General features: G+C 50.0%; 1 non-coding gene across 1 annotated transcript; it reads left to right on the top strand.

Moving 5' to 3' along the window:
• Window positions 1-536: 536 nt before the first annotated feature.
• On the top strand, window positions 537-623 carry LOC132664885 (small nucleolar RNA SNORD35). Its single transcript, XR_009603887.1, has one exon. It is a non-coding gene; the product is annotated as a small nucleolar RNA SNORD35 (small nucleolar RNA).
• The last annotated feature ends 21,981 nt before the right edge of the window (window positions 624-22,604 follow it).

The following is a 22,604-nucleotide window of genomic DNA, read 5'->3' as shown; positions in this document are numbered from 1 at the left end:
GTATGTGCATATACCTGTACACACACTTATACATGCGTATCTGCATATAATATGTATATATGTGTGTATACATGTATGGTTACTTCTACATGTACATATGCATGTAATATGCATATATATGTGTGTACATGCATATTTATGTATATGTCTTACATACCTTGAGCCTTAGGATACAATTATCCAGTAAATGAAATTAAAAAGCCTTTGCAATGGGTGGAGGTGGTCGAAAGATACAAACCTCTGGTTATATAATAAGTGTTGGGAATGTGAAGAAGCATGACGACTGTAGTTAACAATACGTATTATATGTTTGAAAGTTGCTAAGAGAGTAGATCTTAGGGGCACCTGGGTGGCTCAGTCGGTTAAGCATCGAACTTCGGCTCAGGTCACAGTTGCATGGTTCGCATGCTGGCAGCATGGAAGCCCCTCCCCTGCTCGCTGTCTCTCTCAAAATAAGCAAATACACCTAAAAGAGAGAGAGAGAAAGAGAGAGAGAGAGTAGATCTTAAAAATTCTCATCACGAGGAAAAATCTTGTGCAGATGATGTCTCTTCCTCACGATGGTCTGCGGGTGCCACTGTGGGCAGAACAGATGATGCCAATGGCCCAGCTGATGCCAGGAGGAGGGAGCAGGGAGCCCTTCCGGGGGCGGGTGTATCTTTCGGCTTGTGCCTGCTGAGACAAGGGGGTCCGCTATGACAGCTCGTCACCTCTGTCCCTTAGCCACCTTGGCCGCACTCTGTCATAACTTCACTTCTCCCCCTGCCCCCACAGGGGAAAAAAAAAGAAAATCGTGACCATGTGTGGGGATGGGTGTTAAGTAAGCTTATGGGGGTAATCATTTCTTAATATATATGTATGTACATTGTATACCTTAAAGTAATACAATGTTGTATGTCAATGATCTCAATTGTAAAAATAAATCAATAAGTACACAATGCTTAAAAGCCTTTGTATATCTTAGTACTGAATGAGGCCTCTGAGGAGGGGTTAGAAATCTTGAAAGTGGGCCTCATGCCCTGCTGTTAAAAAGGCAACCTACAGAGAAAGACAGATACCATATGTTTTCACTCTTATGTGGATCCTGAGAAACTTAACAGCAGACCACGGGGGAGGGGAAGGAAAAAAAAAACAAAAAAAAGAAGTTAGAGAGGGAGGGAGGCAAACCAAAAGAGACTCTTAAAAACTGAGAATAAACTGAGGGTTGATGGAGGTGGGGGGGAGGGGAAAGTGGGGGATGGGCATCGAGGAGGGCACCTGTTGGGATGAGCCCTGGGTGTTGTATGGAAACCAATTTGATAATAAATTTCATATTAAAAAAAAAGATAAAATATAGAAAAAAAAAGGCAACAGACGAGGTGCCCGGGTGGCTCAGTCGGTTAAGGATCCTACTCTTGATTTCGGGTCAGGTCATGATCTCATGGTTCGTGAGATCGAGCGGAGTCGGGCTCTGCCCTGAAAATGCGGAGCCTGCTTGGGACTCTCTCTCCCTCTCTCTCTGCCCCTCCCCCACTTGCGTGCTCTCTCTCTATCAAAATAAACATCGAAAATATTTTTTAAAAAAAGCAGGCAGCAGACTTTCCGACGAATACAATCAGAACGGTCTCTGAGACCTCGTTTCACCCAGCAGCTGAGGCCCAGACAGAAGGAACTACAGACACATAACCTCCTGTTTCATTTTTCTATTTCTAGGTGACTGCCAGTTATGGCTGGCAGGGACCGTTCACAGCCGCCTCCCCCTCTAGTGTGGGCGCCCCCCCCCCCCCTTGCAGACAGCAGAGTCGGGGCGACGGGGCCTGGCCCCCTCCGCAGCGGCCTCCCCACGGAAAGGCAGGTGCCCCTTTGGACGCCCGACCTGTTCTGTTTCCTCTTTGGGAGCTCTCGTGAAATAAGGCACCTTTTCAACCAGCAGCAAATGAAATCACATGTAGGATTTCAGGGCCACTTCTTGAACGCCCCCGTAACAACAAACGAGCGAGATCTAGAACCAAAGCTGAGCTCTGAGCTTGGGGACCCGTGTTTGCAGCCCTCGCATCGACTTCCCGCTCACCCAGAACTGCCTGCGGGGATGTGCAGGAGAGAGGATGGTGAAGGAGGGCAACTTACCCTCCGGGGGTTCTGGGCCTCAGAAGGCAGGTGGGTGCTGAGAACCCCTTGGCCTCCCCTTACAGCTCTCTGAGGCTCACGTGCAGGTACAAAGAATCTTCCAGAACAAGGCTTCCCAGGAACCCCCAGGCAGCTCTCCTCCCAGAGCTCTAGCCAGCAACAGCTGGTGTTTCGGCAGCTGCCCCAGAGGAAGTTTTCAGATGCCAGGAGAGCCTTCCCGCCAGCAGCCTTTAATTAAGAGCGCCATGATTACAGTCGCTAGGAGTCAAGAGGGCACCCCTTTTTCCTTAAACTTTGCCAATTTGAGCACAACAGCCTTTTCATGGGTAACAAGGGACCGTTTTGTACATGCTGACTTGTCTCAGGAGAGAGCTGTGGTCTGCAGAGAGAGATCTAGAACTCTAGAGCTCTCGTCACGCTTCTTACATTTGCTGGGAGATCACCGATTTCTTGCATCCGTTAGCAGAGTCTGGCAAGTGGCGGGGAGGTGGCCAGGATCCCCTGGTAATTTAGCGACAGCTGCAGGATCACCCTTCTAGCACAGCAGGCCACATGGAGCCCGCCTGAGCCAACATTTGGGGGCTCCACATGGTGTTATCATAAATAAGAGAGCTGAGGCTGCTTCAGACAATAAGCCCCCTCTGACCGTTCCCGTAAGCTTCTCTCTGTCCCGAAACCCACACCTGGTGACACTGACGTGCCTGGAAAGAAAGAGAGACATGAGCACGGACACCAGCCCCCGTCTCTCTTCTTCTCTTCCTTCAACCTTAGCTCAGACTCGCACAAGGCACCTGCTATGCGCTAAACCCCGTGCAGAGAGTTGAGAAGGCCCAAGGTCAGCAGAAGAGTCAGGAAGCAAGCACACCCTGCGTGTCTACTGAGTGGTGGGCATTGCAAGCTGCACACACACAGATTGAGAGGTTCAGACGCTTCTCTGCTTTACTCACGGCCGGAAAGAGTTGTGAACTGTTCACAGCAAGAAAGCCAGTCTCCTTCTAGGCGTGTGACCAGCTGTAGAAAGCTGATGAGAAATGAGAGGGGGAATTAGGGTAAGGTGTGTGTGTGTGTGTGTGTGTGTGTGTGTGTGTGTGTGTGTGTGGAGGGACCTGGGGCTTCTTGACGCTATACTCATTGCTTCCTTATTTTCCTTTGTAAACTCTTGGGGCCTTTGATTACACGATTAGCCCAGTTGCATGGCATTTATACAAGTTATCTCTTCGATTCTCAGTTTTTCACAGGGAAATGGAGATAGATGTCCTCCTTTTGACAAATAAGAAAATGGAGGCCCCAAAAGGTCGTATTCCTCACCTAAAGACATTCAGAAAGATGATGAGAAAGCCAGGAATACTTCCACAAGTAGTTACCAAGAACCTACCATATGGCAGACGCATGGGTTCGAGCCCAGGAATTCCCGTTACTCCCGCTCTACGAACCTGCCTCTCCGATTCCATTTGGGAAGCCAGTCGTGACTCAAATCGTATCGTGTTTGAAGAGAGAGAGTCCTGACGCTTGTTCGTTTCTGCCCTCGTTTCTTTACAAAGGCGTGTACTCATTTATTCACTTATTCGTTCATTCACCAATTATTTGTTGAGTCTCTGCTACGTTCCAGGCATGGTACTCGTTACTAGGAATTCACTGGTGACCAGAAAGAGACGCTGTCCCGGCCCTTATGAAGCTGACCTTCTAGAGGGGTGACAGCCAGTAATCGATCAACCATAATCGTGAGGGTCAGCTGCGAACTGAGAGCCACGGCCGGAAGGAAGGGAGCTCAGGCCAGTCAACCCAACTGGGTCCGGGAAAGGTTTCCCTGGGAAAGTGAAGCAGTCCTGGGGTCCAAGGTAAGGAAGAGTTCCCCGGATGAAGGCAAGGACCAGGGAAGGACCTGCTGCTCAGGGGGTCTCCTCTAAGACATCCCCATCTGCCTGTTCACAGGCATCTCAACCCCATCCTGACCCAACGTCATCGCCCCCGTATCTGCCCTCACCTCACTCAGCGAAGAGCTGTCTCGTCCTTAGTCCTCAGGCCAGAAGGCCGGAGACATCTCAGACTCCTTCCTGCCCTCACACCCCGACTCTAACAATTACCAAGGCCTCTCCACTTTTATCCCGTATTTATCAAATCTTTCCCCTTCTTTCAATTCTCTCTACCAAGGCTCTGCTTGAAATTTAACCTTTCTTGGGGCGCCTGGGTGGCTCAGTCGGTTAAGCGTCCGACTTCAGCTCAGGTCATGATCTCGCGGTCCGTGAGTTCGAGCCCCGCGTCGGGCTCTGTGCTGACCGCTCAGAGCCTGGAGCCCGTTTCGGATTCTGTGTCTCCCTCTCTCTCTGACCCTCCCCCATTCATGCTCTGTCTCTCTCTGTCTCAAAAATAAATAAACGTTAAAAAAAATTAGAAAAAAAAGAAATTTAACCTTTCCATTGGGAGTGGGGAAATACTGAAATTACATCATTCGACCCTAAAGACACTGGGATGAACGAGTAGGCACAATCCCTGCCCTTGTAGAAGGTTGAGCAGAAAGTCCAACATTTTTCCATTGGCTTTCTGACGGCCTCCCTGCCTCCAGCCTTGTGCTCTTGACTCCAGACTCCACACTCAGCTAGAATGGCCTGTGTGCGATGTGAACCTGACACAGCCCATCCCCCCCCCACCCCCCCCCCCACCCCTTCTCCACAGAATTCAGTCCAGTGATCTCAACAACATCACCCGGGGCCCTTCCCCTTTCAGGGCTATCACCTGCCCGTGCCCAGACCACATCTGAAAACAAAGACCCACAGAATGTCTCTTCAAGAGCTATGTGCGTGAAGGGAATAGATGAAGGACTACATACCCTTGGGCACTATTTAGTAGCTTTCTCATTTCGACTTGCTTTTCGTTTCGCCAGGTGGCATGCCATACATTAGACACTGGGAAGGGATAAAAATAATAAGTCGCAGGCAATGTCAGAACAGACCAGTGGAGGAGCGCCTGGGTGGCTCAGTCGGTCGAGCGCCCGACTTCAGCTCAGGTCACGATCTCTCGGTTCGGGAGTTCGAGCCCCGCGTCGGGCTCGGTGCGGTCAGCACAAAGCTCGCTTCGGATGCTCTGCCCCCCTCTCTCGCTGTCCCCCACCTCTATGTTTTTCTCAAATGAATAAGCATTGGTGAAAAAAAAAATAGATGGCTGGAGGAGGATGAGTGTTTTGCCGAATCCACTGTGGGATTTTCCTGCTTTGTAGTTAGAGACAAATTTAACCCTTCCTCTGCCTGAAGGCACCGTGGCCATCAAAAGCCTAGAGGCTTATAGCTAAAGTGGCCCAGAGGTGGTGGCCCCTGTCAGCTCTAATCGCCTGAACGAAAACACTTCACCCCTGTCTACTTTGCACTAATCTCAGGAAAGGCCTGAGGTCACCTTTTCAAACCTCAAGCGTAGCCCTCCAGAGCTGCTCCCTTTCAAATTCAGGAACAAATATGGAAAGGCCCGATGGGTGTTCCTGTAACTGTATGTACGATTTTCATTTTCAAATCGGGAGGATTATCCTTAGCTGGGAAACCTTTCTAAAAGGAGTTGCAAATTAATTGTTACTTACCGATTTTTGTGTTTAAAACAATGCGTACGGTTTTGAACTCGGCATCTGCCAGAGAGGAACATCAGGGTCAGAGCGCTCTAGTGCACAGAAGGAACACAAATTGGACTTGGACACGTCTGGATTTGAGTGCTGGATACGTCACGCCCCAGCTGTGTGGCCTTGGGCAAGTTACCCAACCTCTCTGAGCACTGTTTTTTTCATATCGAAAGGACTCCTTGTATCTATCCATCCACGAAGTATGGTTTGCGAATATAAGGGCACCTAGAGTTCACACAGGGAAGAACTGATTCAGGGCCAACGGGAATCCAAATCCTTCTGTTCTCTAGAACTGATGAGCGTTCCTCTACTGGCTACAGTTGGTTACCATGTGGTGTGTGTGCTTCAACCTCCAAATCTGGCACCCACAAAACTTTTCGCCCTGGGCCTAAGGGTAGCCTCAAAATTCTTTCAACGTCCACTCAATGCAACGTCAGCCCACCAGTTTGAGGTCCCATGAGAGGAAACATATCACCATGTTGGCCCCTGACCCTTATCAGCCCAGAAACCGTGCATGACAGAGGCTCAGGGGTGGACCGAGGGAAGCAGGAACTGGCCTTTCTCTGGGTTTTCTCTGTCTTCCGTTCCTAAGACTGTAGACTCACAGGCCATCCGGGCTGAACCAGACTGCCCAACCTCCTCAGTTTACAGGCAGGGAAACTCAGGACAGAAGAAGCAAGGCCTTCTAGCAAGCCTTCCTTTGGACATCTGCTTTCTCGGACTAGCCAACCATCTGGTAACAACAGCCAGGAGACTTCGTGCTGTGCGTTAGGGCTCTCTGACAACACAGGGAGGCTCAGATCCTCAAGCCCAAGACCAGTCCTGGCTCGTCCTGTGGCACCCAGTCTAGCGGACGTTGCCCAGGTTCCAGGAGCGTCCGGCCAAGGCCAAGGATGAGAACGGCTACAGTGCCTCCCATCCCAGTGGAAACGCCAGCGTTAGAGTCAAAACTGCCAAGATGTTTGCTCTGCCACTGAGACCCGGAGGGACCCTGGAGATTTTACCCAGTCTGGGCCTCCCTTTGGGCCTTCCTCACCTACAAAACTTTAAATAAACTTGAAAATAATAAGAATAAAATAAACGTAACCATCGCAATCAGACTGAACTCGCATATTTGTCTCCCAAACCACTTTGCCTGGCGCATTTCACTCTGCTCGGCGCAGGGAAGAATTTCCCTGGAGACCCATCCCTGGCCGCATTCAAGCAGAGACTAGATCATCCACGGGTCCGTCCTGCTGTTTCCAGGATTTCTCTACTTTGCCGAGGAGCTTCTAAAACCCTTTGAGAGCCAGAATTTCTGCAAATCTTTGATCTGTCCATCTGGGTTGCTGCCCAAGGAGGGTTAGGAGACGAACTGTGGAGAAAGTTAATTTAATCTTGTGAAGAGCCAGGAAACAGAGCAGGGCTGTTGCCAGAAAGACTCAGTGTAGTCAGAAGACAAGACTTTCTCATTCAAAATCGCCCACGGCAACTCCATCCTTATTAAAGTGGAATGTAAAATCGTAACGTGGACATTGTTCCTATTCATAAAGGATCTTATAAAAATGACTGCAAGGCAAGTTCACTGTCCCTCTTTACTATGGGGGCCATTCCACTGCCTCAGTAATACTGGAGATGTTAAGAGAGACTTACTGGGGTCACAGAGCTGAGGATGTCAGAAGACATGGGCATGATGCACGGACTGGCTCCTTTCTGATTACCTAACCCCAGTCATTGAACCCTAAAGCCCAGCACTCTGGGAAGTGGGAAAACGCTTACGTGAAAAGAAAAAAAAAAAAGTTGACCCCAACTACCCTCAGTTTGCTTAACAGTAGACCCAGAGGCTCTTCCCGAGAAGGGTCAGCCGTGCCTTGTGACTCAAACAGTCCCGAGCAGGGCGGGCAGAACCTTGACGCCCTCCATGCCTTCAGCCTGCTGCGCCTGCCGTGGATGTGAGTCTATGGCCCCAGCCCAGGCTGAGATTTCCCAGCTGACACGACCAGGTTTCCACCTGAAATCCTAATTGGGATCTAAATCACCCACTGGGACAGGTACGCTGGCCAGACCTCAAGCCCCGTGCCGGGTGACTCAACACGGTGCCCCTTGTGTGGGCCACACGCTGTAACACACGTGCTTGTCCTTGTCTGGTCCTCTGGTCCCCAGTGAATAAGTCCAGATTCGTTCTCCCACCTGAGAGGTCTTCAGAATTTGAACGAGGTTGGCTGAACAAGTTGTAGTCCCCAGGCCTGGAGGGTGGCCCCTTCAGGATGGGCTCCAGCTTGCAAAGAGCCTAGCTCTGGGTACCCCCCACCCCAGGAGCTCCAGCTGAGTCAGAGCTGGACGCCACTAATATTCCCACAAGGCTGCCCCTGGGACCTGAGGGTTTTGGCATCTTATCTTCGACTTCTTATCATCTCAACCCCCAGACCCTTCTGCGAGGGATAGGGCAGAAAGCGGTCTGTCCTCCAGTCTGGGATGAGAAGGAGGGTATCGAGCTCCTCAACTCCGGTAGGTGAAACACAAAAGAAATTCAAAAGAAATTCAGCTCTGTAGTGGGGAGGGTCCCAAAGTCCTACAACCTGAGCAACCGAAAATCCCTATTGTTTTCAGAGGAGATGTGCCAAGGGCTTGGGAAGGAGGAGCAAACGGGCTGCTCTGGCCCATCCCTGGGATAGAAAGAACCACCAGGCACATTCCCTGCTGTCCCAGCTAACTTGTAGTATCTGCACACCGGTCACTTCAGCCCGTGACATAGCAACACGTCTCCACCCACCCCAAGTGGCCCCAGCTCCTAATACACACACACACACACACACACACACACACACTGTGTATGTTTGGGAGGTGCTCCCATCCGGGGCCCTGCAGCAGCCGGTGACCCGGCTGAACTTCAGGGGATGCAGCAATCCTCGAGGTCGAGGGTGATTCCTGGTGTGTGTGTGTTCAGGGCCTTCCCCGGAGCAAAGGGGCTACAGCCCTCCCCAGATTCCCAAAGCGGGATCTGGGGGGGCCATAGACACTAAGGAAAGTGAGTTTCAAACATTCTCAAAGCGCTCTGCAAATTGAAGAGTCTGGGGATGTAGTGTTCTCTGAGCTGACTCAGTCTCTGAATCTACACGTTTCCTCTCACCTAGTTGACAGGTGGCTTTTACTTTTCAAGTGAGGCACGTGCCCTCAGTCCCTGTCCTGTCCTCTTGCTTTGCCGTGGCTGGCTGCGTCCTAACACCCTCAGAGCCAGAGGGTGGGGACTCACCCAGCGGGTCTTGGCTGCAGGAAGTAGGACTCAGCCCATCTGGCTGGGGGGGGGGGGGGGTTTCAGGGTAGGGAGAGCAGACTCAGCATGTGTGTGTTTATGCGCTAGGATCCGGATTGCTTGTGATGACATCTTAATCCCACTCTGAATTGGCATTTACACTAGGAAAAAGTCATGTACAGAAAAGATCATTAAAAACCTGACATACATCAGTGTTAAGAGGCATATCGGACATCTGCGTGGCTCAGTCAGTTAAGCGTCCGACTTCGGCTCAGGTCATGATCCTGGAGTTCGTGAGTTCGAGCCCCGCGTCAGGCTCTGTGCTGACAGCTCAGAGTCTGGAACCTGCTTCGGATCCTGTGTCTCCCTCTCTCTCTCTCTCTCTCTCTCTCTCTCTCGGCCCCTCCCCTGCTCACACTCTGTCTGTGTCTCTCAAAAATAAACAAACATAAAAAAAATTTTAATATTAAGAAACATAAGCCTGCTTTTATGGAGCTGGAGTAGGCTCTTCCCACGCGTATGACCATAACCATAGTAATCCCAGGCCTGCGTTAACAAAATACCACAGGGGCCCCTGGGTGGCTCAGTCGGTTGCATATCCCACTTCGGCTCAGGTCATGATCTCACGGTTCGTGAGTTCGAGCCCGGCGTCAGGCTCTGTACTGACGGCTCAGAGCCTGGAACCTACTTTGGATTCTGTGTCTCATTCTCGTTCTCTCTCTGCCCCTCCCCCCTGTCTCTGTCTCCCAAAAATAAATAAATGTAAACAAAATTGTCAAAAACCCCACAGATTGGGTGGCTTAACTAATGGAGATTCCTCGTTCACAGCTCTGGGGGCTGGAAGTCCAGGAACAGCATGCCGGCAACGTTGGTTTTTTCTGAGGCCACTCTCCTTGACTCGTGGATGGCCATTTCTCCGTGTTTTCCACACGCACACTGTCTAGTGGCTATATGTCCCGACTTCCTCTTTTTATATGGACACCAGTCATATTCGATTAGGGCCCATCCCGAAGACCTTATCTTACCTCACTATATCTCTTTAAAGACTCTTCCCAAATACAGCCCCATACTAAGGTCTTCAACATATGAATTTGGGGCATGGGTAGGCCTAGTTCAGCCCATAAAACGTGGCTGTAATATGTGGGGACCCTCCCTTGTGCCAGAAGCCCTATGTGACACCTGCCCCGTGTTACTCTTATCCTCATGAGACTCGCGAGCTCAGGAACATCTAGCCCAATTTACAAATGCGGAAACTGAGCCACGTTTAATCGGCGAGTTAAAAAACAAATTTTTATTGAGAATCTCTTACCTGCTAGGTACTAGGAGTACAAAGAGAAAAAAGAAAACCTAGCTTCTACCTTCCAGCAACATGCGGTCTGACGGGGGCAGCCTTCTGTTTTCCTAGAATTTTGATAGACTTTTGTGGGCAAGGGCAGTCCTTGTCTATGGCCAACATTGGAAACACACGATTTTATGTGTCCATACTCACTTAAAACTCAGCCCTCCCTCACCCGCTCTAGTTCTCTGGAATGAGGTGAAAATGCACATATACATAATGTAAATTAGTCCCAACGTCAATGTCATGAAGTAGGGCATAGGGTTGGAAGATCAAATCATTTCCATAGCCTCGGCATTGCCACCGATTTTGAGACCCAGATACGTCTACCTTTAAAACAATTGTGCCTCCTTTTGCACCCTGCTATGTTTGTTTGCCTATTTAATACATATTTTTCTAATCAGCCTGTTGGCAAAGTATCTAAATTTGCAGGGAGGGAAAACCAAGGTGATAAATGTCAGTTGCTGGAAGAATATTACAAGAGTTTAACATGTAGTTGGAAACAGCTGGAACGCGGTGTATGAGGCAATGAGCTAGGTATGCGGTCAGTCAGCCATTAATTAATTTACTTAGGAACGTGTCCTAAGCTCCTACTCTGTGCCAAGCCCTGGGCGAGGTTGTACAACAGAGCAGGGAGGGAAGCTTGGATTCTGACTCCCCACATTCCCCCCTTTCCTACTATCACAGCTTTTGATAACAAACCCGATCGTCAGTTTCCTTTACACATTAATCTGTTCTCCCACCGAAAGCCATTTAATTGCATACTCTTTCTATTTTTAGTGGAAAACAACAGTCCTCATTTGCTGTTTGATTATGAACTGTCTCCCTCCCCACCCTCCTTCTCTATCTGTAACCCTCCTCTTCTCCACCGTGTGAGCTTGAAGCCTCCTGGGTTTGCCCTTCCCCCACGGACTTCTGCTAAACACGCCCACTGCGAAGGAAGGCAGCTCTAGAGTGCCGGGGGCTGTGGAAACCCATGCTGGAAAACAGAGAAAAAGAAAAGGGGATCCCTTCTTCATGCGTCACCTCTTCATGTTTTACTCGCATCCAACACAATAGTCCTCTCCACAGTTTTTGGTGGAGGGGTCCTGTGTCTCATCCACTTGACAAGGGAAAGCATCACCAAATAAAGAAGTAAAAGAGGAGGGGCGCCTGGTTGGCTCAGTCGGTCGAGCGTCCGACTCCGGCTCAGGTCATGATCTCGCGGTCCGTGAGTTCGAGCCCCGCGTCGGGCTCTGTGCTGACAGCTCGGAGCCTGGAGCCTGCTTCGGATTCTGTGTCTCCCTCTCTCTCTCTCTCTGCCCCTCCCCTGCTCATGCTCTCTCTGTCTCAAAAATGAATAAAACATTTAATTTTTTTTAATTTTAAAGAAATTAAAGAGGAAAGTTTGCCAACATAACCTGCTTGGCCCCAGAAAGCCACCTGTGCCTGTTATGGGCACCAAAACCATTGGCAATCATTGTTGAAATATGAGACATAGTACTACTCACCATATGTGGACTCACACCAGGATCAGTCGTACCGGGGAAAGAAAGGGTTACCAGTTTTATGGCCAATTCCAGTTCAGATAATGCCAGAATTTTTCTGACCCTGGCGGGGGGGGGGGGGGAGTGGGGGGTGCACAGCAGCCCTGCGGGCCTGTGTCTTCAGAAAATGGTGCCCAGTTATTCTCCTAGGTTGTAAATGGAAGCTTTAACTATTCTTTATCTGCCTGTAAATGATTTATTGGACTAAATGGTTTTCATGTCATCTGTTCTGCTCAACCATAAATTTCAGAATCAGAATCTAAGCTTTGTTCCTCGCTGTATCCCTCATAACCTAGCCTAGGGCCTGGCATGCTATAAAGGCTTAATAAAAGTTTGTGAAATGAATAAATCAAAGAGCGAATGGACGACTCACGGACACTTGGCTCTCCCTTTTATACACAGCGTCTAAAGGTTTCCGACTACATGTTACAGTTCCTAGCTATCAGCTCGTTTTTTTTCTCTGCCTGCAAACCTAGACACGTTGCCAACAAATCACTTCTAAAATTATGCATTAACCAGGAAAACACAACAGGATGCAAAAGAAGAAGAAGAAGAAGAAGAAGAAGAAGAAGAAGAAGAAGAGAAGAAGAAGGAGCAGGAGGAGAAGGAGGAGAAGGAGGAGGAGGAGGAGAAGGAGGAGAAGGAGGAGAAGAATAAGAATGATTCTTTTGGAATAGATTTGGCAAAGGGAGAGTTTGTATTACTCTGAAGTTCCAGCAAAGGCTGCAGGCGACCCCGCAGTAGCCAGGAGATGGGGAGCACTGGACGCAAATCCTGGGGGCAGCTGATCTTCCCTTGCAGGGTCAAGGCCTCCACATCCTCTTCAAGCAGAGGGGAAATGTTAGCGCCTTAATCGAGGATGAGGGGCCCGGAGCTTCAGAGGAATCTGGAGAGTCCAGGTTTGGGGACGTATCAACCCAAATGTTTCCCGGCCAGGACCCGGAGACCTTGGCGTAGCAAACCTGCCTACGTGAGGAGTTTGCTTTCTTTGGAGCTTGAGTGTTCTGATAATTAAGGCCTCAGCTTTCCCTGCCTTCTTGTTGTAGGACTTGAGAGTCTCTTTGCATGTTAAGCAGGAGGTCCCTGGCTTGCACACTCAGCTATCACTTGCCAATTAATCACTCTCAGGTTTTATTTCCATCTCCCGGAGTATCAATTGCGCTAAGCAAGACCACTCCATTCCACTGTCCTGATATTTACTCTCTGCCCCGTATTTGTAAAACGTCTCACACGTCACACGGGCTCATGTGTCCCCTCCCACTGCTGGCTGTCCCAGCTCACCAGCAGTGAAAGATTAACAAATGTTCTGTTGCCCAGCACTGGGGGCCTCTGGCCCCACCAGCCCCCCAGGGATGGGGACTTTAGCCCCAGACAGGCAGCGATGTTTCCAGTTCCAGGATCTTATCTCAGTAGCTTCTTTCTCAGGCAATTCCTAGAACCAACTCTCAGGAGCTGGGTTCTCCGGGAAGCAGATGCAGACAGAAATCTGAGTGCAGGAGTGATCTGTTTGCAGAATAGAAGCAAAGGACGTATGATTGGGGAGAGGAAGAAGTTCAGCCCTGATTCAAACCAAAAGAGGCCTCAGCAGCCCACAAGGAGCGGAGAGGAACATCCAGAGACCTCCCAGCTGGGAAAGGGACCCCTTCCCCATAAAGGTGGCATGGCTGCCCGTGGGACGATGTCAGGAGGGGGCTGATGGGGGACATCTGGGCAGTACATCATGGAGCCCTCCCACAGGGGCTCCTAACTTGTTTGCTTTCTAGTTCCCTCCAGTGGAGATCCGGGATTGAGTGTGCCAGGGGGGACAGCTTTTCACCACCAAGCCATTCGGTTACTCTCTTCCCATAAATCTGCAGGTGGCAGTAAGTGGAAGCAGAGACAGAAAGTCAGGCTCTGTGAAAGATGCCAGCCAGCAAGTCCCGGGACAGCCCGGGACCGCCCCACCGATGGCAGATTAGGGGAAACTTGCCTCCAGAGGGAGATGACATTAAAATGGACAAGCAGAGAGAAGTAAAAAGGAGAGCTAGAGGCCTGAGTTCCTCTTCAGACCCACTTCCAAAGCTTCTCTGAAATTCAGCTAAATACTGGGACGCCAGGCTCTGTGAGACTCTATCCTTGCGACGCACGCACTCTGTGCTCTCGGAACACACGATTTCCACTTTGTTTCTATCCCATGCACCGAAACATGCAGTAGACCTAACAACATGTCAAGTGCAATGTAAACGTTAGCTAGCTTTCTTTCCTGCTATTTAGGAGAGTGCTGATTGCAGGTAGCACGGGTGTTCTTATCCTTGCCTCTTGACCTTGTTCTTTCCTGTAACAATGTTCCCTTTGCTAGATGTTTGTGTCTTTGAGGGAGAATCTTGGCAGTGATTCGGATATCCAAGCTGCGTTCTCGGTCTCTTTCCCCCATGTTAATTCAGACTCTCCCTGCAGGAGAGACCATGAGGTAGAGTAACAAGCCCACAGAATGTGGTGTGAGCAGAAGTGGGTTTGAATCCCCGCTCTACTACGTACAAGCAATTTGACCTTGGCCAAGACCCTCGACACAGCAGAAATGCAGTAATTGCAGCCATACAGTGGTGATAATTACATCTCTCTTGTAAATTGGTAGGAGAGCAACAGCCAATATTTGTGAGGTGCCATCGGGTGTTCAGAGAAGAGGTATTACCAATGTGATCTTAATTATCCTTACTCCAATCGCTTGGGTGATCTGGTGCCCCCTTGAATTAGTCAGAGTCCTTTCTGTTGCAAGGGACAGACCCTCCCTTTGCCCCCTTAAAATATCTCCATTCAGGAAGGGAATCAGGACCTACTGGGCGTACAAGATTCGGGGATGGCAGGATCCAGGGTCTCGAAGGAGTCCTCGGGACTCAATTTCTCTCCCTTCTTGGCTGGTCTTTCCTCTCTGACCGCTTCTTCTCCAGCACCCACCCCTGAGCAATCCCAGCAGAGAAAAGAGATACTTTCTTCCTCCAGTTCCAGGAAATGCCTTTGGCCATCTTCAAACCAGTCCCTCTTGACCGGGGTGACTGGCTCGGCACTGGGGCTAACGTGTGGCATAAGCCTTCAGAGCCAGAGAGGGAAAGGGGAGGTTTCCAGGAAAATCCGAGCACTCTCCCAGAAGGGAGGAGGAGGAGCCAGTGACCAGAGAGGCTCACTCGACCTCCTGCCGAGAAGGTTCCCTCCTCCTGGTCCTGTTCCCTCCTTCCAGTGATTGGGGAGTCACCCATTTGCCCCCACGGTAGAGACGGTGACTCACTCTTCTGTGCTTTCCGCCGTCCATTCCGAAACCCCAGTCCTGGGTGGAAATCGGACCGGCAGCCGGGCCCCCAGGACCCTGTTAAATGACCCCGTGGAGTGAAGGAGTCCTCTCTGTAACCGCGAGACTGGCAGTTGCACCCCCGTGCTCTTGCCAAGACAGATGAGGCACCGCGGCACATCCAGTGTCAGAGACCCAGCCATGTGAAGCATGTCAGTTTGGACTAGACTGACTTATTCCCTGGCCCTGCTTTGGTCAACAGTGCACGAGATCCCAAGTATTGCTGGAAACATCAGTCCCCCCGTGTGTTCTCAGTAAGACAGAAACCAGAGCTCTCGGCCTCTGTCCTACATGGAAGATTAGAGTCCAAAGCCATTTTGGAAATCATCAAATCCAATTCTGAAATAAGAAACTAGGAGTTTAAGATGACTAAGGGACTTTCCAAAAGCCAAATAGCCAATAACCTTTAGAGAGTGAATTTAAATAAAGGGCAACTGGCTTCTAGATAAGCGTGTCATGCGCATGAGAAGAAAATCCACAGGAAACAGTGAATTTAGGCTGTCAGCTCTCAGTCGGTAAACAGTCAAGTTAGTTCTGTTTCGAAACTGCCTCTCCCACTGACTGGCCCTGCTTCTCCAGTGACCACCCACCCTGACACACACACACACACGCACACACACACACACATGCACGCTCCACCCACAGATTTCTTTCTGTCCTTTGCAGATGCTGTGTTTTCCTTGCCTCTGCTCGTCTTGCAAATTCTTTTCCCTTCGGCCTTAGACACGACAGCGTCTCTTTCTCCCTTCAGCTCACTGATTTTCTCCCCCTTAGAAGACACTTCCTCCAAGGAGCGCCCCCTTGCGGGTGCCCCTCGAATGCCCCCTCCAGGCGATGTGAAGGCCCGCCCCACCCTTCAGGTCGCTGGGATCCCAAAGCTGGCACCTGGCAGTTTTGTCCTCTGGGCTTCTATCCGCACAACAGCAAAGAGCATTTCAAATCCGCTGGAAGGACTGGTGACTCACAATGGTCACCAGCACTGCATTTACGGAGGGCTCGGTCCCAGGTGCTACACTAAGTCTACCGGAGTTGTCTCATTTAATCTCAAAACCACCTTGTAAGTAGCTGTTAAGATGTGGGAGTTGAGGCTCAAAGGAGTTATGTGACTTGCCCAAGGACACAAAACTACCCTCGGGGAGAGTCAGGATTGCAAAGGGGGATCTGAGCACTTCAAACTCGGGACCCCTTTCCCCTGCAGGAGGTTACTGAAATAATGGGGAGAGAACCATTTAAACTGATAGAGATAATAGTTGCTATTGTGAAGACATTTAATCACGTATATATGTTCGTATATCTGTCTTTGCTAAAGGAGGTGACTCAGTAGTAGGTAATGTAAGTAGCCTCAGTCTCAGAAATTCTAGATCCCAGTTCAGTGCATGGCACAGATTAGGTGTTTTATTGATTGATTGATTGATTGATTGATTGATTTTAATTCACCTAAATGATGGGGCTCAGTGGGTTGAGCGTTACGATTTCGCGGTTCGTGAGTTCGAGCCCCGCATAGGGCTCTGTGCTGACAGCTAGGAGTCGGGAGCCTGCTTCGGATTCTGTGTGTGTGTCTCTCGCTCTGCCCTTTCCCTGTTCACATTCTGTCTGTCTGTCTCTCTCTCTCTCAAAAATAAATAAAATTTTTTAAAAAGTTGCCTAAATGAATGACATGGAAGGAGAGGAGAGCAGAGGGGAGCAGCCAGCAGGGAACAGGGGAGGGAAGGGGACATCCTCCCCAAGGCTCCCGGGACGGTCATTCTACGTGTGAGGCACGACTGGGACTTACCACACCCTGTACCGTGTGGTCCCCAGACTACCTGATAAAGCCAACGGAGGAACAGCTTCATATTGGAGAATGTGTGTAGCTAATCGGGGAACTCTGCGTGCCATGGCCAAAAATCTCTTTCAGCGTAGTTCAATGTGCGTATCCGCTGAGGTCATTACCGGTTACAACGATCCAAAGGGGGAGTGGGGTAGAAAGCCAGGCTCCAAAGAGGAGGCTATTGGGCCACGTGTCGCTGAAATGCTTCGCCCTGCTGATGGCCAGGTAGACAGCGTGGCCACGGGTCTGGCCACTGAGGGAGGGCACGGGCCTGGATGGGGTCAAGAGCCCTGACAAGGGTCTGAGCCGGCGGTGACACTCGTGAGTGCTGCTGAGATTCCTGTGTCTCTGTGCACAGGCCACACTCGCTGTCCTGCGACCGGGGTTGGGCACGGGCATTTGGAAAGCAAACCCGCCAGGGCCCGCTTCCTCAAGTGCATTTTATGACCACAAAGGCCATCCCAGCCAGGAGCCACGCAAGGCAAGCCACCGTCCGTCCGCAGTGTCTTCAGCCTCCAGCCAGTACGAACGCTTTTTATCAGTCCCCACAATCTCCCTCCGGACGGCAGGGCTCCCTGTGAGTTGAGGGTTTTGTTGTTGTTGCTGCTTTTGGTGAGTCCTTGAAATACCGCTAGCATGAGGGAGAAGCTGAACTTGAAATTTTCATTCGTTCTAAATGATTTAAATTTAAATCCAAAAGCTAAAAACAGAGTAACGTATTTTTCCATTAATACATCATGGTTGGAAAACTTCTAGGTGTCTTTGGAGCAACTGAGCCGATTTCTTCACCTGCACATTTTATGAGATCGGAACGTCCGTGCAGAATTTCCGGAAGAAACTGAGCATCTGACCTGGGATGGGCTGCCTGTGGACCACACGCCCCGGGGGCTGCAGACTTAATAGGAGGGAAAGGATACAGAACATCTCATGAACAGCGTTCACGTTGATTACACATTGAAATGATAATATTCTTGGGATACGTCGGCTTAAGTAAAATACATAATTAAACTTAATTGCACCTGCTTCTTTTGAAAGGATCTTTTTAACGTTTACTTATTTATTTTTGAGAGAGAGAGAGACAGAGAGAGAGAAAGAAAAAAAAAAAAGCGTGAGTGGGGGAGGGGCAGACAGCGGGAGGGAGAGGATCTGAGCTGTCAGCACAGAGCCTGCCCCGGGGCTCCAACCCATGAACCATGAGATCATGACCTGAGTCGAAGTCGGACACCCAACCGACTGAGCCACCCAGGCGCCCCTTTTCACGTTTTAAATGTAGCTGCCCGGAAATTTAAAACCACACATGTGATTCGCAAAATATTTCCATCGGACATCCCTGTTCTAAAGGGCATGGCCTGACGAGGCTGATCATGCTTTGAGCAAGGGTGGAATAAGCGTCCAGGGAATAAGCAAGCGTCCAGGAAGAAGCGGGCTAGAAACCACAAGGCAGTAGGTCTCAGAACTCGTTCCTGTGTCTCCTGACAGCCTGTGCTGGGCGGCTTGACCCTCTGCTTCCGGATGCCGAGAGGGCAGTGCTCCGGCTGGGGCCTTTGCTTACTTCCGCACGTGACTGTCAACGGGTTAACGAGTCATACCTGTACCCGAGGTAAAGCAGCTACAAAAGCACAGGAAGAGCGTTCCGGGTCCTGTGCAAAGGTCCTGCGCAAAGGTCCCAATTCTGGTGTGCTTCCATTTTGCGGTTCCAGGAATGGGTTGAACCCAGGTATTCGTAAGCAGAGGATCGAAAAGTGAGAACATCAGGTTCCAATAACCATCCTGACTCAGACCTTGCCTTTGTTATTCTTACCGCACCTCCCCGCATAGCACGTCGAGTTTACCTTGCACCCATGATCAGAGCCGATGCCCAGGAGCACGGGCCGGGGCCGGGCAGTGCACGTTACATCTGTTCCTGCCCCCTTCCCACTCCTTTCTCTCCGTGTTTCAAAGCCCCACACCTCACACCCATTAGGATGGCTACTGCAAAATATAACAAAAAAATAGCAAGTGTCGGCAAGGATGCAGAGAAATGGGAAGGCTCGTGCCCTGCGGTTGGGAAAGGAAAATGGCACAATTCCTGTGGAAAATGGCATGGCGATTCCTCAAAATAGTAAACATAGAATTACCCTATAATCCGGAATTGCCATCTCTGGGTATGTACACAAAAGAAGTGAAGGCAAGGGCCCCCGGGCATTTGCACGCCTATGTTCACAGCAGCATCATTCACAATCGCCCAAAGGTAGAAACAACCCGAATGTCCACCGACAGACGAGTCGATAAACAAAATGTGAGGCACACACACCATGGCCTGTGATTCAGCCTTCAGAGAAAAGGAAAGACCGACATAGGTTACCATGTGGATGCACGTTGAGGACATCATGCTGGGTGAAATAAACGAGACACAAAAGGACAAACGCTGCACGATTCCATTTATGTGAGGCACTTAGAGTAATCAAATTCATAGACACAGAAAGTGGAAAGGTAGTGGCCCAGGGCTGTGGGGAGTTGTTTAGAGGGAACGGAGTTTCCGTTTCGCAGGGTGAAGAGAGTTCTGCGGGTGGATGGTGGGGAGGGCTGCCCAACAACGTGAACGCGCTTATCACCCTCAACTGTACGCTCAAAAACGGGGAAGGTGGCAGGGCGCCTGGCTGGCTCAGTCGGTTAAGCGTGCAACCTCAGCTCAGGTCATGATCTCGTGGTCTGTGAGTTCGAGCCCCACGTCAGGCTCTGGGCCGACAGCTCAGAGCCTGGGGCCTGCTTCCGATTCTGTGTCTCCCTCTCTCTCTGCCCTTCCCCTGCTCACTCTGTGTGTGTGTGTGTGTGTGTGTGTGTACATACTCTCTCTCTCTCTCTGCCCCTCCTCCGCTCACGCTCTGTCTCTCAAAAACGAATACATGTTAAAAAATGTTTTTAAATGGCAAATGTTACGATCTATGGATTTCACCACAACTAACATTCTACAAAGCGACATTCCAGGTATTTTTCTTTCCTGACACATCTCTGACCCTCATCCTCTTTCCCTGCCAAGACACAAGACCTGGCAGTGTTCATCCTCCTCCCGCCATGAACCTCTGCTGCCCTGTTCCCCCTGCCACAACCTCTTAACAAAAGAGGCCCCTGTTTAGCTTGCCTTCTGTGTATATCTCAACCCCGGCTTATGTATTCCTAGGGACAGGGAGCTCAGCCCCCCACCCCATGCAGCCCTTCCACTGTCGGAAGAGTTTGGCCAGTTAAAATATCGTTCCTTAGAATTGTCATCTGCCTCCCAGAATGGGTATTTTCTCCCAGCGGGACTGTCACAGTGCACTGGGGTTCCACAGAACAAATCCAATTCCCCCTTTACATGCAGTCCTTTCTGATACAGTTCTAATTATCTCCCCTGGGTTTTCTTTGCCTTAAGCTAATATGCCCCAGACACAGGTATACTATATTATGTCACATACTCTAGTAGATGCTAGGGATACAGAAGTGAATGTGACTTGGTCCCTTCTCCTAAAGAATTCACCATATGGAAGTAGAGACAGACACTAAAAGGGACCCAATAACTGAGAGGCAATGCCTTAGGGACACCCACTTACAGAAGTTGGGGAAATAAAGAGAAGCTTGGGGAGCTCCGGCAGTTCAGAGAAGCAGCAGTAACTCAGTCTGGAAGCGCAAGGAAGTCTCCTTAGGAGAGGGGAAAGACTTGGAGACTCTGAGCTGCCACGGCTGATTGTGTAGGTTGCGCACTGCATAACCCCAGCCTCTCATGATGGTTTCCCCGGAGGTATGTGGTACACAGTCTGGTCAAATCTGAAACAGCATCCCTACGGAGATGGGTCATTAAGGGGAAGGCCAAGAGAAGGGAAAGGGGATTGGGGAAAGGCACAGTGTGTTCAGGGAACGGCACGTCACACCTTACGCCTGGGGGACAGATTTGAGGGTGACGGCAGCCAGAAATAAGGATGGAGAGGGGAGGCAGAGCTGAAAATCTCCAAGGAAGGATCCTGGCAGTGGTGTGCCAGGGCCTGCTCATGCAGGCTCATGAGGACCGATTGCATACTTCTCTTTCCCAACTTCTTGTTAAATAACATAACCTTCGTAGCTTGAAGTCGGCCACGGTGGGAGCATTTACACCAAGGAAATTGGCAAATACTGTAAATCGGGCTTTTTTTTTTTTTTCTCCCTAAGAAGCCCGTTGTTAAATATTTATCAGCACACCATTAGCTCTCAATAACTCCTCAAAAGACTTGGCCCAGACACAAGCAGGCCTGGGGACGTACCCCTGGACTGAACCCATTTCAATGCAGCCTAGACCCTGTGCCTCCGTCTGGACCTTGTTTCTCTCTTACCCCAGTTCGCTCTCCAAAGAGGCCATGAATCGCTACGCTCTCGCACACTAGCCTGAGCAATTCCAGACGACCCTCCGTGCTGTCGAGCCAGGGATCCAGGATGGGAGGACTTCTCGTCATCGGAATCCATTCCTTCCGCGTGTTTAACTGCCGACGGGCAGAGGTCAGGGTTGTGGGCCGTGTAATTGGTCACAGACCTTCTCTGGGTAAGAACCACCCACACTTAACCTCTTCCTATGCACGAGGCACTGTTCTAAATACTTTGCACACATTAACCCACTTAGTTGCCACGAGACATGAGATAGTGTACTACCACGCATCACAGAAAAGATACGTTACTTCACAAGGCCTGCAACCGACAGGGGGAAACATGAGCTATTTCTTTCTCTGTGCAGGAACTTTTTAATTGGATATAATCACGCTCGTCTGGGGGCGCCTGGGCGGCTGCGTCGTTTAAGTGTCAAGCTTTTGATCTTGGCTGAGGTCCTGATTTCACCATTCGTGGGGTCGAGCCCCACGTCTGGCTCTGCACTGGCAGTGTGGAGTCTGCTTGGGATTCTCTCTCTCTCTCTCTCTCTCTCTCTCGCTCCCTCTCTCTCTCTGCCCCTCCCCTGCTTGTGCACTCTGACTCAAAAAAATTTTTTTTTTAATTAAAGAAAAGAGTTTAATCACACTTGTCCATGTTTATTTTTGTTGCCCATGCATGTGGTGTCTTATCCAAGAAATCACCGCCAAAGCCAATATCCAGAAGCTTTTTCCCTGTGTTTTCTTCCATGAGTATTGTGGTTTCAGATCTCACATTTATGTTTGTCGGCCATTTCGAGTTGAGTTTTGTGTACGGTGTAAGATAAGGGTACAGTTTTATTCTTTTGTGTGTGGATATCCAGTGTTCTCATCTTCATTTGTTAGCCTTTCCCCCATCGTATATTCTTGGCTCCCTTGGCAAAGGTCAGTAGACACGCTATTCAAGGGGTTTACTTCCAGGCTTTCTATTCTTTTCTATTGGTCGATGCGTTTTTAATGTCAGTACCACACTGTTTTAATCACTGTAGCTTTGTTACGTATTTTGAAATCAAGAAGTGTGATGCCTCCAAGCTTGGTTCTTGTTCACGATTGCTTTGGCTATTTGGAGTCTTTTGCGATTCCATCTAGTTTTTAGAATTGTTGTTTTCAGGGTGCCTGGGTGGCTTAGTCGGTTAAGCATCTGGCTTCAGCTCGGGTCATGGTCTCATGGCTCGTGGGTTCAAGCCCCGGGTGGGGCTCTGTGCTGACAGATCAGAGCCTAGAGCCTGCTTCGGATTCTGTGTTTCCCCCTCTTTGCCCTACCCCTGCTTGCACTTTGTGTCTCA

This window comes from Panthera onca, chromosome F2 (assembly GCF_046562875.1).
Source record: "Panthera onca isolate mPanOnc1 chromosome F2, mPanOnc1 haplotype 2, whole genome shotgun sequence".
NCBI classification, from domain to species: Eukaryota; Metazoa; Chordata; class Mammalia; order Carnivora; family Felidae; genus Panthera; species Panthera onca.
This window is presented reverse-complemented; position numbering and strand designations above follow the sequence as displayed.